The sequence below is a fragment of the Oculina patagonica genome, chromosome 11, assembly GCF_052425735.1.
Source record: "Oculina patagonica isolate OP01 chromosome 11, crgOcupat, whole genome shotgun sequence".
Taxonomy (NCBI): domain Eukaryota; kingdom Metazoa; phylum Cnidaria; class Anthozoa; order Scleractinia; family Oculinidae; genus Oculina; species Oculina patagonica.
The window spans coordinates 7,688,291-7,708,410 of NC_135768.1; positions in this window are offsets into that span (position 1 = coordinate 7,688,291).

Below are 20,120 nucleotides of genomic sequence, written 5' to 3' on the forward strand. Positions count from 1 at the left end.
GTCACAATTTGCCTCTCAATTCTCCTGAAAAGGCAAAATGGAGCGTAATATGACCACTACTAATCGCCTTCGAGCGAAGACTGTAAATTGGCTTCGATTTAGAGGCTGTTTTTAAAATTTTGGGACCAACCTAATACTTCTAGCCTATACAGCCGACTAGAGTAGTCGTTAATCTGCAAATATGTGCAAAATCCCATGTACGTTTTCAATATTTCAAAAGTTGTGACCGTTTTTATCAGCACATGTACCAGCATTTTCGATTTTTTCGCCTATATTGAAATCGAACTCTCTCGAGCAGATTTTGACACACATGCAGCCTACCTGCTTCTCATCTCGGTTTATGTCCAACGTTAGACGGTTAACAATCCCCAGATTGCTAAATCCCATAATAACTCCAGCAAATTGGTAGGTATTGCCTTCAAAACTTAAGCACCACGGCATCTATCGAGTCCCTTGTTGGCGAGCGAAAGCCTGAATCCAAGGCTACATTTCGCACTAAATAGCCCATTGAACACCGTTTCAGAGCCGTTTTTCTTCAAGAATCAGTCAAAAGACACTCCGAGACTGGTATTCAGAGAACATAGCCGCGATTTGAGGTCTGAATTCCGAAGAAACATCACCATTTACAGCGTACATCTCGACAATATCGATACCGTGTGATGCTGCTTCCGCAGAGGTCCGCATACATGGGGAGACCGCTGATCGCTTGTGCCAACAAGGCAATGTCACTATAATTTTTTTAAATCAAATTTGGAAAGCATGCGCAATTTCGAGTTTTAAATAGATCAATCCTATACAAACAGGATGGGCCCTAAGCAAACCGAGGAGCAAATTTAGAATTTCGCATAAGGTTAAAGAATACCTTACGGCACGGTTTACACTAGGAGAAAGAACTTGGCGAAAGGCGGACCCTTCCCCATAGACGTACAGGCCGGGGGGGGGGGGGGGCAGGGGGGGCTGCAGCCGCCTCAAATTTTGGGCAACTCAGATTTTTGGGCAGCAAGAGAAATTTGGGCAAAGCCAGTTTTTAAAGAAGTTTTTTTTTTCGAAGAGATAGATATTTTCTATTTTAAGGGGATCATTTGTTGATATACATATTTGTAATTTTTTTTACTGTTGGGCACTGTACTGCAAATATCTGTCACAGTTAAACACCTGATATAGAAAGCTTCTCTGCGTTACTAAATTTTATAAAATCGACGGAGACATTCTGGAAGCCGAGCAGAAAATGTGCGCGAGTTTTCGTCGTGTGCGCGGATTAGGCTACATGTCTGTTTCAGAAATGCAAGAGAATGATCTATTTGACAAGTTTTCAGAGTTTCCTTACGTTCTTCATATCCGTGAGTGATACCTGCTACATCGTGTTCTGCAGAACGATCATTCAGTGCGTTGCGCAGATTGAAAACTTACCTCCGCAGCATGTGATGGGGCGACAACGTGTCAGTATGGCCAATTAAAAAACAAAAACAAAACAAGTGTTTCTCGTCCCCGCCCGCTTCATTTTTTGGGGCCGCCTCTCTTTTTTATTTTTTGGAAAAGTTAAAACGAACAAAAACCAACAATGTTTACTTTCACTTTGTACGGAGTAAGACATGGCTTTTGTCTGCGTTTAATACAAACTAAGGCCCAAAACTTTAAATCCTTGTTACACTAGGTCCGTACTGGATAGGTCAATTACCTTGCAGGATTTATTTTGGAAGTTTGCTTCTGGCCTGGAGAATTTGACGATGGAGGAAAAAATATTAGTGTCACCAATAGGTGTTTAAAGCGCTAGAGCGATTGACACTTAAATCAAGTTTACTACTTCTACATCAATATTTACATATTCGAACAACACAGGTATGGAATGCAACAAAATTATAAATAATTAAAAAATAAAAAAAGAAATGCGCCCAGCCGCTCTCTTTTTTTATAGAAATCGGGACGAGAAACATTTGTTTTGTTTTTTTACTTGGCCTAAATTATTACTTGCCATCGCACTTATTAGCATTTTATGGGCATGTTCCAACTCTGTAGTCAACAATGACATGGATTGTATGGTTGATATCTTCGGCCGTCGAAATGGTAGAGACAGCTATTTCTTTTAACGTGCTGTACGAGCTCATATGATAGATTCTTATATAAGAATTTTTCACTTCATTTGAAAGCCTATGTTAGTGCTTCGTATGAACCTCGTTTCTTCTCGACTGTTTCGTAAAAATTTGGGCATGCAACTTGCGAGAATTTTTTTGGGCAAATGTCTCACCCCCCCCCCCCCCCCCTCTGGCAAAAATTGCCCGTACGCCTATGCCCTTCCCAAGTTGCAGTAGACATGCGAAATGCCAAAAATGAAGACAATGAACGTATGTTTACAAGAACAGAGTGGCTGACGAAGAGCCAAATCCAGCGCTTTTTCTCCCGACTAGCAGCAAAACATCGCAAGGATCAGGGTGTGGTCGGAATGTCACCCGATGACGAGGAAGATGTCCAATGCCTCCAAGAAAATTCCGACAGACAAGTTCTGGTAGACGAGGTTAATAGAGAAATCAACGTCTCGCATCCCATCTGCTACGACACGTATGACTTCTGTGAACGTTACCACAGCAACACGCTTCAAAAATTCAATGTGGTCATGCTGAAAGCCATCTGTAGCCACTTTGAGATTCATGTAAAATCAAAAGAAAAAAAGCAACTTCTGATAGACAAGGGGACGGATATGATTCGTGAATGTAAATGTGTTTCTGACTAAACCATGTTAAACATCCCGTAAGAGTAACAGACAGTCGTTGAGTAGTCTTGGCTCCATGCCTTGACATAGCTGTGCTTTTATTACGTTAAGTCCTCTCATCCCTCTCATCAAAAGGCAGGCAGGCTAAGAATACTACATCCTATAAGTGGTTTTCACTGTCACGCCGCCAAAAATAAAACCAAAACTATTAAGTAAAAAAAAAATATTACAGGTTGTAGAAAACTGCTATATAAACTACCGTTACTTGTCCAAGTCTCAGATCTGTACATTATTCTGTACTCAAGTTATCCGTCAAATTGTTTCACGCAAATTTGAAGAGCACAGACATGTGATCTGGCATTAAATTCTGCTACAAATGCGATCACCCTCACGAAAAAGTAAACATTCAAATAAACACTTCCCGCAAAACCTCAACGCTCAAGTGTTCAGAGTATTAAAAATGGCAAGATGAGGATTATTTTTTTAAGAAAACGTGACAGCCTTCTGGCGGCCATCTTAGGTCTTGTGTGGCGTGAACTCCGAAATTCAAAATGCTATATCTTACAGTCGGCCGGACTCCAGATCGAACTGTCCGCGGTTCGATCCCTGGCCAGGGTTGCTGTATTGTGTTCTTTAGCAAGTCAATTTTCTCTCATAGCGCCTCTACCCACTCGGGTGTATAAATGGTTACCGGCGAAATAATTCTGGGGGGGGGGGGGGGGGGGGAACTGCGATGGACTAGCATTCCATCTAGGAGGGAGTAGAAAAATTCTAAGCCGCTTAATGCTATCGAAACCGGGATAAGCTGTGACAGTATGGGCCGTTTGGCTCGAGGCTTCGCTTTTAAAATATATTTCTTTATAGGATTGATTTCTTTTAAAACTCGAAATTGCGCATGCTTTCCAAATTTTGATTTAAAAAAATTATAGTGACATTGCCTTGTTGGCACAAGCGATCAGCGGTCTCCCCATGTATGCGGACCTCTGCGGAAGCAGCATCACACGGTATCGATATTGTCGAGATGTACGCTGTAAATGGTGATGTTTCTTCGGAATTCAGACCTCGAATTGCGGCTATGTTCTCTGAATACCAGTCTCGGAGTGTCTTTTGACTGATTCTTGAAGAAAAACGGCTCTGAAACGGTGTTCAATGGGCTATTTAGTGCGAAATGTAGCCTTGGATTCAGGCTTTCGCTCGCCAACAAGGGACTCGATAGATGCCGTGGTGCTTAAGTTTTGAAGGCAATACCTACCAATTTGCTGGAGTTATTATGGGATTTAGCAATCTGGGGATTGTTAACCGTCTAACGTTGGACATAAACCGAGATGAGAAGCAGGTAGGCTGCATGTGTGTCAAAATCTGCTCGAGAGAGTTCGATTTCAATATAGGCGAAAAAATCGAAAATGCTGGTACATGTGCTGATAAAAACGGTCACAACTTTTGAAATATTGAAAACGTACATGGGATTTTGCACATATTTGCAGATTAACGACTACTCTAGTCGGCTGTATAGGCTAGAAGTATTAGGTTGGTCCCAAAATTTTAAAAATAGCCTCTAAATCGAAGCCAATTTACAGCCTTCGCTCGAAGGCGATTAGTAGTGGTCATATTACGCTCCATTTTGTCTTTTCAGGAAAATTGAGAGGCAAATTGTGACTTTCTTGGAAAACTAGAAAGGTTTATGAGCAAGTTGATATAAAATTTGCGGCTAGATGATGCGAAAGAAATATTTTACAGTGTTACGAAAAGTGCCTATTTTTCAATTTTCGAGACGTTGTGACGGGGGCTGACAAGGGAAAATATTTTATGGCTCCTTACGCGGCCAGAATATCATTTCAAATCAAACCAAGTCTGTTTTAGTTCTTACCTCGGTAACGTCTTTCAGTTGACAGTGTTTCAGGCAAAATTATTTTTTACGCGAAATTGAGTGGGTGTTTCTAAGAAAGACGCCCTCTTAAATTTTGTATTCAACTTTTAGAGTGGTTCATATTACAATGCTTTTTTTCCCTGTTGATTTTACAGAGAAAATGTCAGCATTTTATTAAGATTTATTGTAATAAAGTATGTCCTTTTTGTAGACATTTCCTGTACGTTTTAAGAACATTCTGTGTAGTTAATTTGTGTACATTTCACTGACATTTTATGCAATGATTTTACAGAGATTTTATTGAGATTATATGCTATATTTCACATACGCTTCTTGCTTTTCCATGTTGATTGACAGAGAAAATGTGGACGTTTTACAGAGATTTATTGCAATAAAATGTATACATTTTATAGACATTGTGTGTACTTTTGTGATACATTTTATGTAGTTATTTTGTTCATATTTTACTGACATTTTATGCAATGACTTTCGTTCACTTTTTTCAGAGATTCTATTGAGATTTTGTAATTTCGCTTTTAGAGATTTTATCCCCTACTTTTTTTACAGAGAAAACGTGGAGATTTTACGGTTAATTTACAGAATCTCTGTAAATTTCGCACCAAATTTACAAGAAAAGTAGCAACATTTCATAGACATTTTATGAGATTTCAACGAAGAAAAAGTGCTGAAATCTACGGACATTTTATGTAGTTTACAAAATCTCTGTAAGTGTGCACATTTACAGAGATTGCAATTTACAAGGAGAATGTAGACATTTTACTGAGATTTCACTAACTTTATTGAAGTCTGTAAATGGTTCAAATTTTCCAGTGTTGCACCTCGAGTGAACATTGTGTTGAATCCACGTGTTGGCATTTTTCCTAAAAGGCCCAAACAGTACATTTTAGGTTTCAGACTGGCAAGTTTTGCTGGATCTGGAGTAAAAATAAGTTACATGTACGTGGTGGTATTTCAATACACGGCCCAAAATCGTCATTTTCAGTACATTATGTATACTTTCTTATTCGATTCTTTCGCAACTCAAGGGAACATTGCGTTGAATCCACGTGTTGCCATTTTTACAAAAAGGCCCAAACTGTACTTTTCAGGTCTCAGACTGGCAAGTTTTGCTGGATCTGGAGTGGAAATAAGTAACATGTACGTGGTGGTATTTCAATACACGGGCCCAAAATCGTCATTTTCAGTACATTATGTAGTAATTTCTTATTCGATTCTTTTGCACCTCGGGTGAACATTGTGTTGAATCCACGTGTTGGCATTTTTTCTAAAAGGCCCAAACAGTACATTTTAGGTTTCAGACTGGCAAGTTTTGCTGGATCTGGAGTGAAAATAAGTTAAATCTGCGTAGTGCTATTTCAATACATGGGCCCAAAGTCGTCATTTTCAGTACATTATCAGTGTAGTACTTTCTTATTCGATTCTTTCGCAACTCGAGTGAACATTGTGTTGAATCCACGTGTTGGCATTTTTTCCAAAAAGGCCCAAACAGTGCTTTTCAGGTCTCAGACTGGCAAGTTTTGCTGGATCTGGAGTTCAAATAAGTTACATGTACGTGGTGGTATTTCAATACACGGGCCCAAAATCGTCATTTTCTGTACATTATGTAGTACTTTCTTATTCGATTCTTTCGCAACTCGAGTGAACATTGTGTTGAATCCACGTGTTGGCATTTATACAGAAAGGCCCAAACAGTACTTTTCAGGTCTCAGACTGGCAAGTTTTGCTGGATCTGGAGTTCAAATAAGTTACATGTACGTGGTGGTATTTCAATACACGGGCCCAAAATCGTCATTTTCTGTACATTATGTAGTACTTTCTTATTCGATTCTTTCGCAACTCGAGTGAACATTGTGTTGAATCCACGTGTTGGCATTTTTTCCAAAAAGGCCCAAACAGTACTTTTCAGGTCTCAGACTGGCAAGTTTTGCTGGATCTGGAGTTCAAATAAGTTACATGTACGTGGTGGTATTTCAATACACGGGCCCAAAATCGTCATTTTCTGTACATTATGTAGTACTTTCTTATTCGATTCTTTCGCAACTCGAGTGAACATTGTGTTGAATCCACGTGTTGGCATTTATACAAAAAGGCCCAAACAGTACTTTTCAGGTCTGAAACTGGCAAGTTTGGCTGGATCTGGATTGAAAATAAGTAACATGTACGTGGTGGTATTTCTACACAAGGGTCCACACACGTCATTTTAAGTACATTATGTAGTACTTTCTTATTCGATTCTTTTGCACCTCGAGTGAACATTGTGTTGAATCCACGTGTTGGCATTTTTCCTAAAAGGCCCAAACAGTACATTTTAGGTTTCAGACTGGCAAGTTTTGCTGGATCTGGAGTAAAAATAAGTTACATGTACGTGGTGGTATTTCAATACACGGCCCAAAATCGTCATTTTCAGTACATTATGTATACTTTCTTATTCGATTCTTTCGCAACTCAAGTGAACATTGTGTTGAATCCACGTGTTGCCATTTTTACAAAAAGGCCCAAACTGTACTTTTCAGGTCTCAGACTGGCAAGTTTTGCTGGATCTGGAGTGGAAATAACTAACATGTACGTGGTGGTATTTCAATACACGGGCCCAAAATCGTCATTTTCAGTACATTATGTAGTAATTTCTTATTCGATTCTTTTGCACCTCGGGTGAACATTGTGTTGAATCCACGTGTTGGCATTTTTTCTAAAAGGCCCAAACAGTACATTTTAGGTTTCAGACTGCCAAGTTTTGCTGGATCTGGAGTGAAAATAAGTTATATCTGCGTAGTGCTATTTCAATACATGGGCCCAAAGTCGTCATTTTCAGTACATTTTCAGTGTAGTACTTTCTTATTCGATTCTTTCGCAACTTGAGTCAACATTGTGTTAAATCCACGTGTTGGAATTTTTTCCAAAAAGGCCCAAACAGTACTTTTCAGGTCTCAGACCCGCCAAGTTTTGCTTGATCTGGAGTGAAAATAAGTTACATGTACGTGGTGTTATTTCAATACACGGGCCCAAAATCGTCATTTTCTGTACATTATCAGTGTAGTACTTTCTTATTCGATTCTTTCGCAACTCGAGTGAACATTGTGTTGAATCCACGTGTTGGCATTTATACAAAAAGGCCCAAACAGTACTTTTCAGGTCTCAGACTGGCAAGTTTTGCTGGATCTGGAGTTCAAATAAGTTACATGTACGTGGTGGTATTTCAATACACGGGCCCAAAATCGTCATTTTCTGTACATTATGTAGTACTTTCTTATTCGATTCTTTCGCAACTCGAGTGAACATTGTGTTGAATCCACGTGTTGGCATTTATACAAAAAGGCCCAAACAGTACTTTTCAGGTCTGAAACTGGCAAGTTTGGCTGGATCTGGATTGAAAATAAGTAACATGTACGTGGTGGTATTTCTACACAAGGGTCCACACACGTCATTTTAAGTACATTATGTAGTACTTTCTTATTCGATTCTTTTGCACCTCGAGTGAACATTGTGTTGAATCCACGTGTTGGCATTTTTCCTAAAAGGCCCAAACAGTACATTTTAGGTTTCAGACTGGCAAGTTTTGCTGGATCTGGAGTGAAAATAAGTTACATGTACGTGGTGGTATTTCAATACACGGCCCAAAATCGTCATTTTCAGTACATTATGTATACTTTCTTATTCGATTCTTTCGCAACTCAAGTGAACATTGTGTTGAATCCACGTGTTGCCATTTTTACAAAAAGGCCCAAACTGTACTTTTCAGGTCTCAGACTGGCAAGTTTTGCTGGATCTGGAGTGGAAATAAGTAACATGTACGTGGTGGTATTTCAATACACGGGCCCAAAATCGTCATTTTCAGTACATTATGTAGTAATTTCTTATTCGATTCTTTTGCACCTCGGGTGAACATTGTGTTGAATCCACGTGTTGGCATTTTTTCTAAAAGGCCCAAACAGTACATTTTAGGTTTCAGACTGGCAAGTTTTGCTGGATCTGGAGTGAAAATAAGTTAAATCTGCGTAGTGCTATTTCAATACATGGGCCCAAAGTCGTCATTTTCAGTACATTATCAGTGTAGTACTTTCTTATTCGATTCTTTCGCAACTCGAGTGAACCTTGTGTTGAATCCACGTGTTGGCATTTTTTCCAAAAAGGCCCAAACAGTACTTTTCAGGTCTCAGACCCGCCAAGTTTTGCTGGATCTGGAGTGAAAATAAGTTACATGTACGTGGTGTTATTTCAATACACGGGCCCAAAATCGTCATTTTCTGTACATTATCAGTGTAGTACTTTCTTATTCGATTCTTTCGCAACTCGAGTGAACATTGTGTTGAATCCACGTGTTGGCATTTGTACAAAAAGGCCCAAACAGTACTTTTCAGGTCTCAGACTGGCAAGTTTTGCTGGATCTGGAGTTCAAATAAGTTACATGTACGTGGTGGTATTTCAATACACGGGCCCAAAATCGTCATTTTCTGTACATTATGTAGTACTTTCTTATTCGATTCTTTCGCAACTCGAGTGAACATTGTGTTGAATCCACGTGTTGGCATTTATACAAAAAGGCCCAAACAGTACTTTTCAGGTCTGAAACTGGCAAGTTTGGCTGGATCTGGATTGAAAATAAGTAACATGTACGTGGTGGTATTTCTACACAAGGGTCCACACACGTCATTTTAAGTACATTATGTAGTACTTTCTTATTCGATTCTTTTGCACCTCGAGTGAACATTGTGTTGAATCCACGTGTTGGCATTTTTCCTAAAAGGCCCAAACAGTACATTTTAGGTTTCAGACTGGCAAGTTTTGCTGGATCTGGAGTGAAAATAAGTTACATGTACGTGGTGGTATTTCAATACACGGCCCAAAATCGTCATTTTCAGTACATTATGTATACTTTCTTATTCGATTCTTTCGCAACTCAAGTGAACATTGTGTTGAATCCACGTGTTGCAATTTTTACAAAAAGGCCCAAACTGTACTTTTCAGGTCTCAGACTGGCAAGTTTTGCTGGATCTGGAGTGGAAATAAGTAACATGTACGTGGTGGTATTTCAATACACGGGCCCAAAATCGTCATTTTCAGTACATTATGTAGTAATTTCTTATTCGATTCTTTTGCACCTCGGGTGAACATTGTGTTGAATCCACGTGTTGGCATTTTTTCTAAAAGGCCCAAACAGTACATTTTAGGTTTCAGACTGGCAAGTTTTGCTGGATCTGGAGTGAAAATAAGTTATATCTGCGTAGTGCTATTTCAATACATGGGCCCAAAGTCGTCATTTTCAGTACATTATCAGTGTAGTACTTTCTTATTCGATTCTTTCTCAACTCGAGTGAACCTTGTGTTGAATCCACGTGTTGGCATTTTTTCCAAAAAGGCCCAAACAGTACTTTTCAGGTCTCAGACCCGCCAAGTTTTGCTGGATCTGGAGTGAAAATAAGTTACATGTACGTGGTGTTATTTCAATACACGGGCCCAAAATCGTCATTTTCTGTACATTATCAGTGTAGTACTTTCTTATTCGATTCTTTCGCAACTCGAGTGAACATTGTGTTGAATCCACGTGTTGGCATTTGTACAAAAAGGCCCAAACAGTACTTTTCAGGTCTCAGACTGGCAAGTTTTGCTGGATCTGGAGTTCAAATAAGTTACATGTACGTGGTGGTATTTCAATACACGGGCCCAAAATCGTCATTTTCTGTACATTATGTAGTACTTTCTTATTCGATTCTTTCGCAACTCGAGTGAACATTGTGTTGAATCCACGTGTTGGCATTTATACAAAAAGGCCCAAACAGTACTTTTCAGGTCTGAAACTGGCAAGTTTGGCTGGATCTGGATTGAAAATAAGTAACATGTACGTGGTGGTATTTCTACACAAGGGTCCACACACGTCATTTTAAGTACATTATGTAGTACTTTCTTATTCGATTCTTTTGCACCTCGAGTGAACATTGTGTTGAATCCACGTGTTGGCATTTTTCCTTAAAGGCCCAAACAGTACATTTTAGGTTTCAGACTGGCAAGTTTTGCTGGATCTGGAGTGAAAATAAGTTACATGTACGTGGTGGTATTTCAATACACGGCCCAAAATCGTCATTTTCAGTACATTATGTATACTTTCTTATTCGATTCTTTCGCAACTCAAGTGAACATTGTGTTGAATCCACGTGTTGCAATTTTTACAAAAAGGCCCAAACTGTACTTTTCAGGTCTCAGACTGGCAAGTTTTGCTGGATCTGGAGTGGAAATAAGTAACATGTACGTGGTGGTATTTCAATACACGGGCCCAAAATCGTCATTTTCAGTACATTATGTAGTAATTTCTTATTCGATTCTTTTGCACCTCGGGTGAACATTGTGTTGAATCCACGTGTTGGCATTTTTTCTAAAAGGCCCAAACAGTACATTTTAGGTTTCAGACTGGCAAGTTTTGCTGGATCTGGAGTGAAAATAAGTTATATCTGCGTAGTGCTATTTCAATACATGGGCCCAAAGTCGTCATTTTCAGTACATTATCAGTGTAGTACTTTCTTATTCGATTCTTTCGCAACTCGAGTGAACCTTGTGTTGAATCCACGTGTTGGCATTTTTTCCAAAAAGGCCCAAACAGTACTTTTCAGGTCTCAGACCCGCCAAGTTTTGCTGGATCTGGAGTGAAAATAAGTTACATGTACGTGGTGTTATTTCAATACACGGGCCCAAAATCGTCATTTTCTGTACATTATCAGTGTAGTACTTTCTTATTCGATTCTTTCGCAACTCAAGTGAACATTGTGTTGAATCCACGTGTTGGCATTTATACAAAAAGGCCTAAACAGTACTTTTCAGGTCTCAGACTGGCAAGTTTTGCTGGATCTGGAGTGAAAATAAGTTACATGTACGTGGTGGTATTTCAATACACGGGCCCAAAATCGTCATTTTCCGTGTAGATTATCAGTGTAGTACTTTCTTATTCGATTCTTTCGCAACTCGAGTGAACATTGTGTTGAATCCACGTGTTGGCATTTATACAAAAAGGCCCAAACAGTACTTTACAGGCCTGAAACTGGCAAGTTTGGCTGGATCTGGATTGAAAATAAGTAACATGTACGTGGTGGTATTTCTACACAAGGGTCCACACACGTCATTTTAAGTACATTATGTAGTACTTTCTTATTCGATTCTTTTGCACCTCGAGTGAACATTGTGTTGAATCCACGTGTTGGCATTTTTCCTAAAAGGCCCAAACAGTACATTTTAGGTTTCAGACTGGCAAGTTTTGCTGGATCTGGAGTAAAAATAAGTTACATGTACGTGGTGGTATTTCAATACACGGCCCAAAATCGTCATTTTCAGTACATTATGTATACTTTCTTATTCGATTCTTTCGCAACTCAAGTGAACATTGTGTTGAATCCACGTGTTGCAATTTTTACAAAAAGGCCCAAACTGTACTTTTCAGGTCTCAGACTGGCAAGTTTTGCTGGATCTGGAGTGGAAATAAGTAACATGTACGTGGTGGTATTTCAATACACGGGCCCAAAATCGTCATTTTCAGTACATTATGTAGTAATTTGTTATTCGATTCTTTTGCACCTCGGGTGAACATTGTGTTGAATCCACGTGTTGGCATTTTTTCTAAAAGGCCCAAACAGTACATTTTAGGTTTCAGACTGGCAAGTTTTGCTGGATCTGGAGTGAAAATAAGTTATATCTGCGTAGTGCTATTTCAATACATGGGCCCAAAGTCGTCATTTTCAGTACATTATCAGTGTAGTACTTTCTTATTCGATTCTTTCGCAACTCGAGTGAACCTTGTGTTGAATCCACGTGTTGGCATTTTTTCCAAAAAGGCCCAAACAGTACTTTTCAGGTCTCAGACCCGCCAAGTTTTGCTGGATCTGGAGTGAAAATAAGTTACATGTACGTGGTGTTATTTCAATACACGGGCCCAAAATCGTCATTTTCTGTACATTATCAGTGTAGTACTTTCTTATTCGATTCTTTCGCAACTCAAGTGAACATTGTGTTGAATCCACGTGTTGGCATTTATACAAAAAGGCCCAAACAGTACTTTTCAGGTCTCAGACTGGCAAGTTTTGCTGGATCTGGAGTGAAAATAAGTTACATGTACGTGGTGGTATTTCAATACACGGGCCCAAAATCGTCATTTTCTGTACATTATGTAGTACTTTCTTATTCGATTCTTTCGCAACTCGAGTGAACATTGTGTTGAATCCACGTGTTGGCATTTATACAAAAAGGCCCAAACAGTACTTTCCAGGCCTGAAACTGGCAAGTTTGGCTGGATCTGGATTGAAAATAAGTAACATGTACGTGGTGGTATTTCTACACAAGGGTCCACACACGTCATTTTAAGTACATTATGTAGTACTTTCTTATTCGATTCTTTTGCACCTCGAGTGAACATTGTGTTGAATCCACGTGTTGGCATTTTTCCTAAAAGGCCCAAACAGTACATTTTAGGTTTCAGACTGGCAAGTTTTGCTGGATCTGGAGTGAAAATAAGTTACATGTACGTGGTGGTATTTCAATACACGGCCCAAAATCGTCATTTTCAGTACATTATGTATACTTTCTTATTCGATTCTTTCGCAACTCAAGTGAACATTGTGTTGAATCCACGTGTTGCCATTTTTACAAAAAGGCCCAAACTGTACTTTTCAGGTCTCAGACTGGCAAGTTTTGCTGGATCTGGAGTGGAAATAAGTAACATGTACGTGGTGGTATTTCAATACACGGGCCCAAAATAGTCATTTTCAGTACATTATGTAGTAATTTCTTATACGATTCTTTTGCACCTCGGGTGAACATTGTGTTGAATCCACGTGTTGGCATTTTTTCTAAAAGGCCCAAACAGTACATTTTAGATTTCAGACTGGCAAGTTTTGCTGGACCTGGAGTGAAAATAAGTTATATCTGCGTAGTGCTATTTCAATACATGGGCCCAAAGTCGTCATTTTCAGTACATTATCAGTGTAGTACTTTCTTATTCGATTCTTTCGCAACTCGAGTGAACATTGTGTTGAATCCACGTGTTGGCATTTTTTCCAAAAAGGCCCAAACAGTACTTTTTAGGTCTCAGACCCGCCAAGTCTTGCTGGATCTGGAGTGAAAATAAGTTACATGTACGTGGTGTTATTTCAATACACGGGCCCAAAATCGTCATTTTCTGTACATTATCAGTGTAGTACTTTCTTATTCGATTCTTTCGCAACTCGAGTGAACATTGTGTTGAATCCACGTGTTGGCATTTATACAAAAAGGCCCAAACAGTACTTTTCAGGTCTCAGACTGGCAAGTTTTGCTGGATCTGGAGTGAAAATAAGTTACATGTACGTGGTGGTATTTCAATACACGGGCCCAAAATCGTCATTTTCTGTACATTATGTAGTACTTTCTTATTCGATTCTTTCGCAACTCGAGTGAACATTGTGTTGAATCCACGTGTTGGCATTTATACAAAAAGGCCCAAACAATTTTTTTCAGGTCTGAAACTGGCAAGTTTGGCTGCATCTGGAGTGAAAATAAGTTAAATCTACGTGGTGGTATTTCAATACACCGGCTCTAAATCGTCATTTTCAGTATATTATGTAGTATTTTTTTATTCGATTCTTTTGCACCTCGATTGAACATTGTGTTTAATCCACGTGTTAGTATTTTTCCAAAAAGGCCCAAACTGTACATTTCAGTTCTCAAACTGGGAAGTATTTTTTGGATCTGGAAAGAAAATAAGTTGATTCTACGTGGTGGAATTTTAACACAAGTTCCCAAAATCGTCATTTTTAGTGCGTTATGTGGTGATTTGTTATTCGACTGTTTTGCACCTCGAGTGAACATTGTGTCGAATCCACGTGTTGGCATTTTTTCGGTAGTTTACTCAACAAAATTCACGTTATAGCGAGTACACATAAATTTCCCAGTTCACATTGCCTTCGGCTTCGCCGTCGTGATTTCCAAGCAGTATTTTTCGGGGTACCGAGGGAGGACTTTTGCAGTGCACGTTGACTTTCAAGGAGAGGGGATATGTAATAATTTTTACCAATTTCAGCGAATAATTCTCCAAGTAGTTGGTACAGATCATTGTAAATCGGCAAATTTACGACCTAATTTGATATTCCAGCTAGTTTAAAAGAGCAACGGGGCGTACCGATCGCACTCAAATTAGGTCAGACTATAGTTCAAAGACTGTTTTTTCGAGGACCGGGATCTCCGATGAAAGCGAGTCGAGGAAATTTGATTTTTCGGCTACATTCCAGTGGCGGTACCGGATTCTTCGATATCGAAGTTGCACGCCTTGTGTAAATATTTGTATTCTATACACCAGTAATTCTAAACTCCTTAAACTGCTCTGGCGAGCTACAAAACGCCATGAAAACAGTATAAAAACAAACTTAGACAATGCGAAAATATTTCTACTTCATTTTATTACAAATACAAGTTGTAAAATCCGATTTTAGAAAGCTTCAATATTTACAATAGCAATTAGTGAAGAAATTTGAATATTCATATGGGCATGCAGTGACCTCACAAACATAGGATGGTAAGTCTGTGGAAGAAGGTACAATTTGGCTGATGCACGTCCTGACATTTCAGAAAAGCGTGACAAGTGACATATAGGGAGGTGATTACTGATGTCGTGGAGACATTCACATAAAGAATTTAAAAAATTAAGCATCTCCTTCACCTCTATTTGGCCCACAACGATACTTCATCGATTATCCATTTTCTCCATTGATTTGCTTAGTACAATTTGTTGATGCGGTCAGCGCCAGTACTTTGAAACCAACATAACGGCTGGTTTTTAAAACAAAATTGCTCGATTTTTTCCTTCCTTTTGATGCTACTGTTGTATTCGTCAACCAGAAAAGTTTTGAGACGATTACCTTCACTCTTTCCACGGACCACTTCGGAAACATTCAGTATTTATGCGGAGTATGGCAGCAATCCACGCAAGAGGAATTCGAACTCTGCCGGACAAAACAAGTAACGTGGCCGAAAAAGTGGAAATAATCTCAAAAGTAATGCCATGGAAATGATTCCGTAAAAGAAGAGCGGTGAGAATTTTAAGGTGAGACTTCAAATATTATCCTGTTTATGATAACAGGTTATTTACGTTTGTGGATAAGTCAGCCGAAGTCGAAATTGAGAAAATTTGGAATTATTGTGCTAGTAACATTTGAGTTCGGCTGTTTGCCGGATTTCTAGAATTTTACTTCGTCTATATCTCCTCAAATTCTCGGGTGCCACTAAATATTATTTCATGGTTTTTAAAGACTATCTTTGTACCTTTCAGAAAAATAGAAGACTTTTTCGGAATAAGTCAGAATTTTTTAGAAATTTTGATTTTTGTTACGGCGCTTCGCCCGCTACTTGCAAATGACGTGGACATTTTCTTGTCTAAATGACTATCATTTTAAAACTTTGAAATGATTTTATTTGGCTTTACCACTTGTATCAAGTACTATGGTATATCTATTACTGGTGTTATTCTTGTATTCGTCCGTTAAATATACGCTTGGCGGCAAGCATTTAAAATTGGGCTAATTTCGGCTTAAAGGCCCGTTTTGTGGGTTTCGGGTATCGATGACTTTAGCCTCAAAATCTCGAGTATTATCAAGAACGAGAACAAAAGAAATGTGTTTTCTTCTACCTTATATCAACCTTGTTTGGTAGAGAAATGTTAAAGGAAATCGAATTTTTCATCCGAATTGAGCGGTCGATCCTTACACGGACAGTCACTTAAGTTGGATCCATTTTTTTCGTCAATTGAACTGATTCAACATTCGAATAGGAAAATGAATCAAAGTAAATGGGATTCATGGTCGGCGAAAGTGCCGTTTAACACTCATTATTTCTCCTTTATTTTTCAACGGTGTGCGAATTTTCTTAGCATACCGATTGTTTAACATCATGTAAGTTCTATTCTACCCTTGGTGCCAGAGGTTTTTCTTGCGCGGTTTCCTGTGTCGGTCATGACAATTTTTATTTGCTCGTGTTGACCAGAAAAAAATGCCAACATCTATGTTTGCGTTTCTGATTTTTGCCAGCTACTTCCGAATTATTGAAAAGTGGAGACGACCTTGTGACCTACGCCGTGTGGACATTTAGAAAGCTAATAAAAATTGTAAGGACAATTAAAACTCAAAGCAGATACATGTAGCCGGTGCGAAGGTGAGCGAGTCCGGATTGGTTTTGGTTTTACTTCTGATTGTTTAAGAAAGTGGTGCCTATTTTTTAAAACAATCACTAAACATAGTAATGCAAAACCAAAGCAAACGCGAATTACTTTAATCAGTCAAATAAAAATGTCTCTAAATTGAAGGGATTTTTAAAAAACGTAACACAAATTATGTTGACAAATTTAATGTATGGAAATGTCTACCTTTTGCCCAATGGAAACCTGAATTAGTTTTTAAAAAACTGAATTGTATACATATTCATTTGTATAGTGTATTTGGAAAATTTTAGAAATTTGAGATCAATTTGACGAAATCTGTGGAAACTGAATAAAATGGTCATGTAATAGATTTTCAGAAACTATAAAGTTTCTTTAAATCTATTACATAACCGTTTTAGGGTCGCCCACTACCTCTCGGAACGCAGCGACATGTCCCCTCGTGTGTGCTGATAATTTGTGGCGCGTGCAACACGAATTCTTGCAACATTTTGTCCCTGCGACATGTTGCACGCAGTCCAATTAGTTAAAATCCGTGCAACATGTCGCAGGGACAAAACTGCCGCACAATCGTCCCTGCTACATGTCCCCTCAGTGTGAACAACACATGATTTTGTCGCTGCTACATGTTGCTGCAACATGTCCCTGCGACATGTCCCCACGTGCGCGGAGTCCTTAAGAATTATAAAAGATGCATGCATTGCTGATAGTTTTTCAATTTAACAAAAGTGTGAAGGTTACAGGTTTACTTTTGGGGCGCTTTAGATACGTTCAGCATAAAGAAAATAAGATAAAATAAATAATAAATTGAAAAAAAAAAATATATAATCATTACGTTATATCTTTAGTTTTCGTAATCCCCTCGTAATCCTCGTAATTGTTAGTGGAGCTCCAGCAGAGCACCATGGGTAATAATTTTTGGTAAATCCAACAAACCAAAAAAAAACAAAACAAAAGGTTCCCAAGAAGTTTAAATGGCAACCAGCTATACAATTTCAATTCAATCGCCAGTGTTTTCAGATGATCACTGGGACGGTCACCACGTCTAAATGAACACCAGTCCTGAGGGTTGTTTGTAAACCGATTCTATGAATTTTATCAACTGACCTGTACGTCGATCTCGTTGTGGGGCGATCTCAAAGTGAAAAGCATGAGCCTTATGCACGTTACTAAACGACTTTGGTACAGAATTAAGGGTTTGTTTTTTTTAGAATGTACGTCTGTTGATTTACACTTAAAAATCTCTCTTACGATTTAAATACATGTTCGTTTCTAAAAGCAAGTTATGGATCCACACCGCCAAAATAAAAAAGACAGTAACTTTTAGTGTTTCTTATAAAATTTGTCGCAACTTGTTTGAGTATTATGTTATCAACCAATAATAACTTGGATCGTTTTTTGTGTGTGTGAAACTGAACCCAAAATTGTAACAGCCAATCACATTTAACATAAGCAACACAACAAACCAATCAGGATTTAGAATAAATACATGAATTTGGCAGCAGATGCAGGACAACTATGTGTGTGACCAAGTCATGGATGAGATTAGTTTTTCTTATCATTATTTCATTTTTTTTTTCATGTGAATTAAAGGTTTTTCAACATGCAAAAGAGCGCCATAAGGGATAATGTACAAAACACATTGCAATTGAAATTTAATGTTGTATGCCCTTTATTAGAATAACACAGTCACCATACATAGCCAGTTTTGTGAGTTAATACTTGGCAAATGGGTTGCCCCAGTTTCTCATATCCACTGCGTAACACCACTACGTAGGTTGGAAGGATTCCGGTGTTTCCTCCATCACTTACAGCAAGCTGTGATGTACAGGTCCGCGTTATAATGACTGTTTGAACCGCAGCTTTCGCCGTGGCACTGAATCTTACTATCTCCAAAGATGACTGGGGTGATGAAAGTGGGATTGGAGAAGTATTGACTTATAGCACGCATGTAACCCGCGAGACGAGTTAATCCGCCTGGACATGGTTCATTAACCAGAATACAATAATGACCTCGAGGCCATAATTGACCTGTGAGAAATAGAAATTAGTAATGTAATGTAATGTAATGTAATGTAATGTAATGTAATGTAATGTAATGTAATGTAATGTAATGTAATGTAATGTAATGTAATGAAATGTAATGTAATGTAATGAAATGTAATGTAATGTAGAGGACTTTTTCCGTGTTTACATAGCCTCAGTTAAACCACCTGAGTGTTTAGATGAGGCTATGTAAACACGGAAAAAAAATCCTCTATTGCTTTTATAAAATATTTCTTAAAAATAATTAGACAAATGAAGGGTATTTGGTTTATTTACTTATTGATTGAAATAGACTTTCTCAAAACGAGCATCTACAACACATGAACCAATCAAAATTCGCGTCATAAGAATCAAGTTCAAGTAAAATTTGTGGCAAGTAGCGCCATGTCGATGAAAGCGATTCCACGTAGATCTTGCAGAGAAATGCCGAAAGTTCGGCGAAAAAAGAAGAAATGCCAAAAGAAAACGGCTCTGTAAGGAAAGAACTTCAAGACGAGGAGTTCATTAACCCTATTCGGACCGGGCTTTTTTGGACCTTCTCAGACCGCCCCCCCCCCCATGTAACTTCCAGAATATTTAAGCAATCATCATAGAACTTATAGGATGTATTGTATGTCCGAAACTCTTTCTTTTGGTATACGTCACGTGGGATGGTGACGTCACATCACGTGACAATTACATCATGATGTCAAAACAGCCGCCATCTTGGATCCGCCATCTTGGATTTCAAAATTTTTCCGAAATGCCAGAAAACCACCCAAAATCAATGCAACGTCCTCAAAATAAATAAAAATGTGCTTTAAACCCGTAAAAATGTAAAAATAATTCCATTTAAGTTGATTTTTATTAACAGAAACACACAAAATTACAAATTTGGGAAAACATGCCTGTCAAAATGCCGTTGCCATGGTGATGTCAAGTTCCTGACACATCATCCGAATCTACCAAATTGTTGCCAGATAAATTTTAGGAAAACTCAGAAAGTTTGGCAGCGTTTGGCTAAATCTTTTAAAAGTTATAAAAGTTCAAAGTCAGCGCGGGCCTCAAAAGCCCCCCCCCCGGTCTGAATAGGGTTAAAGCTGAAAATGAATGACACTGTGCTTGATCGCTCTTGAAAGTGACTTGAACTTGCCCGGTTTGGGAGCCCACATGGTTAAGAAGTCTCATCGTGCCTTGTGAAGTTTAATTGGCGGATCCAGCGGGGTCGGTAGCAATGGTATGCCTTTCTTGTACGGTGGGTTGTTCAGATAGCGATCTAAGCCAATCCAGTGTTTTTCTATCGCGTTTCCTCCGTCTTTGTAATGTGCTTTTAAGAGAGA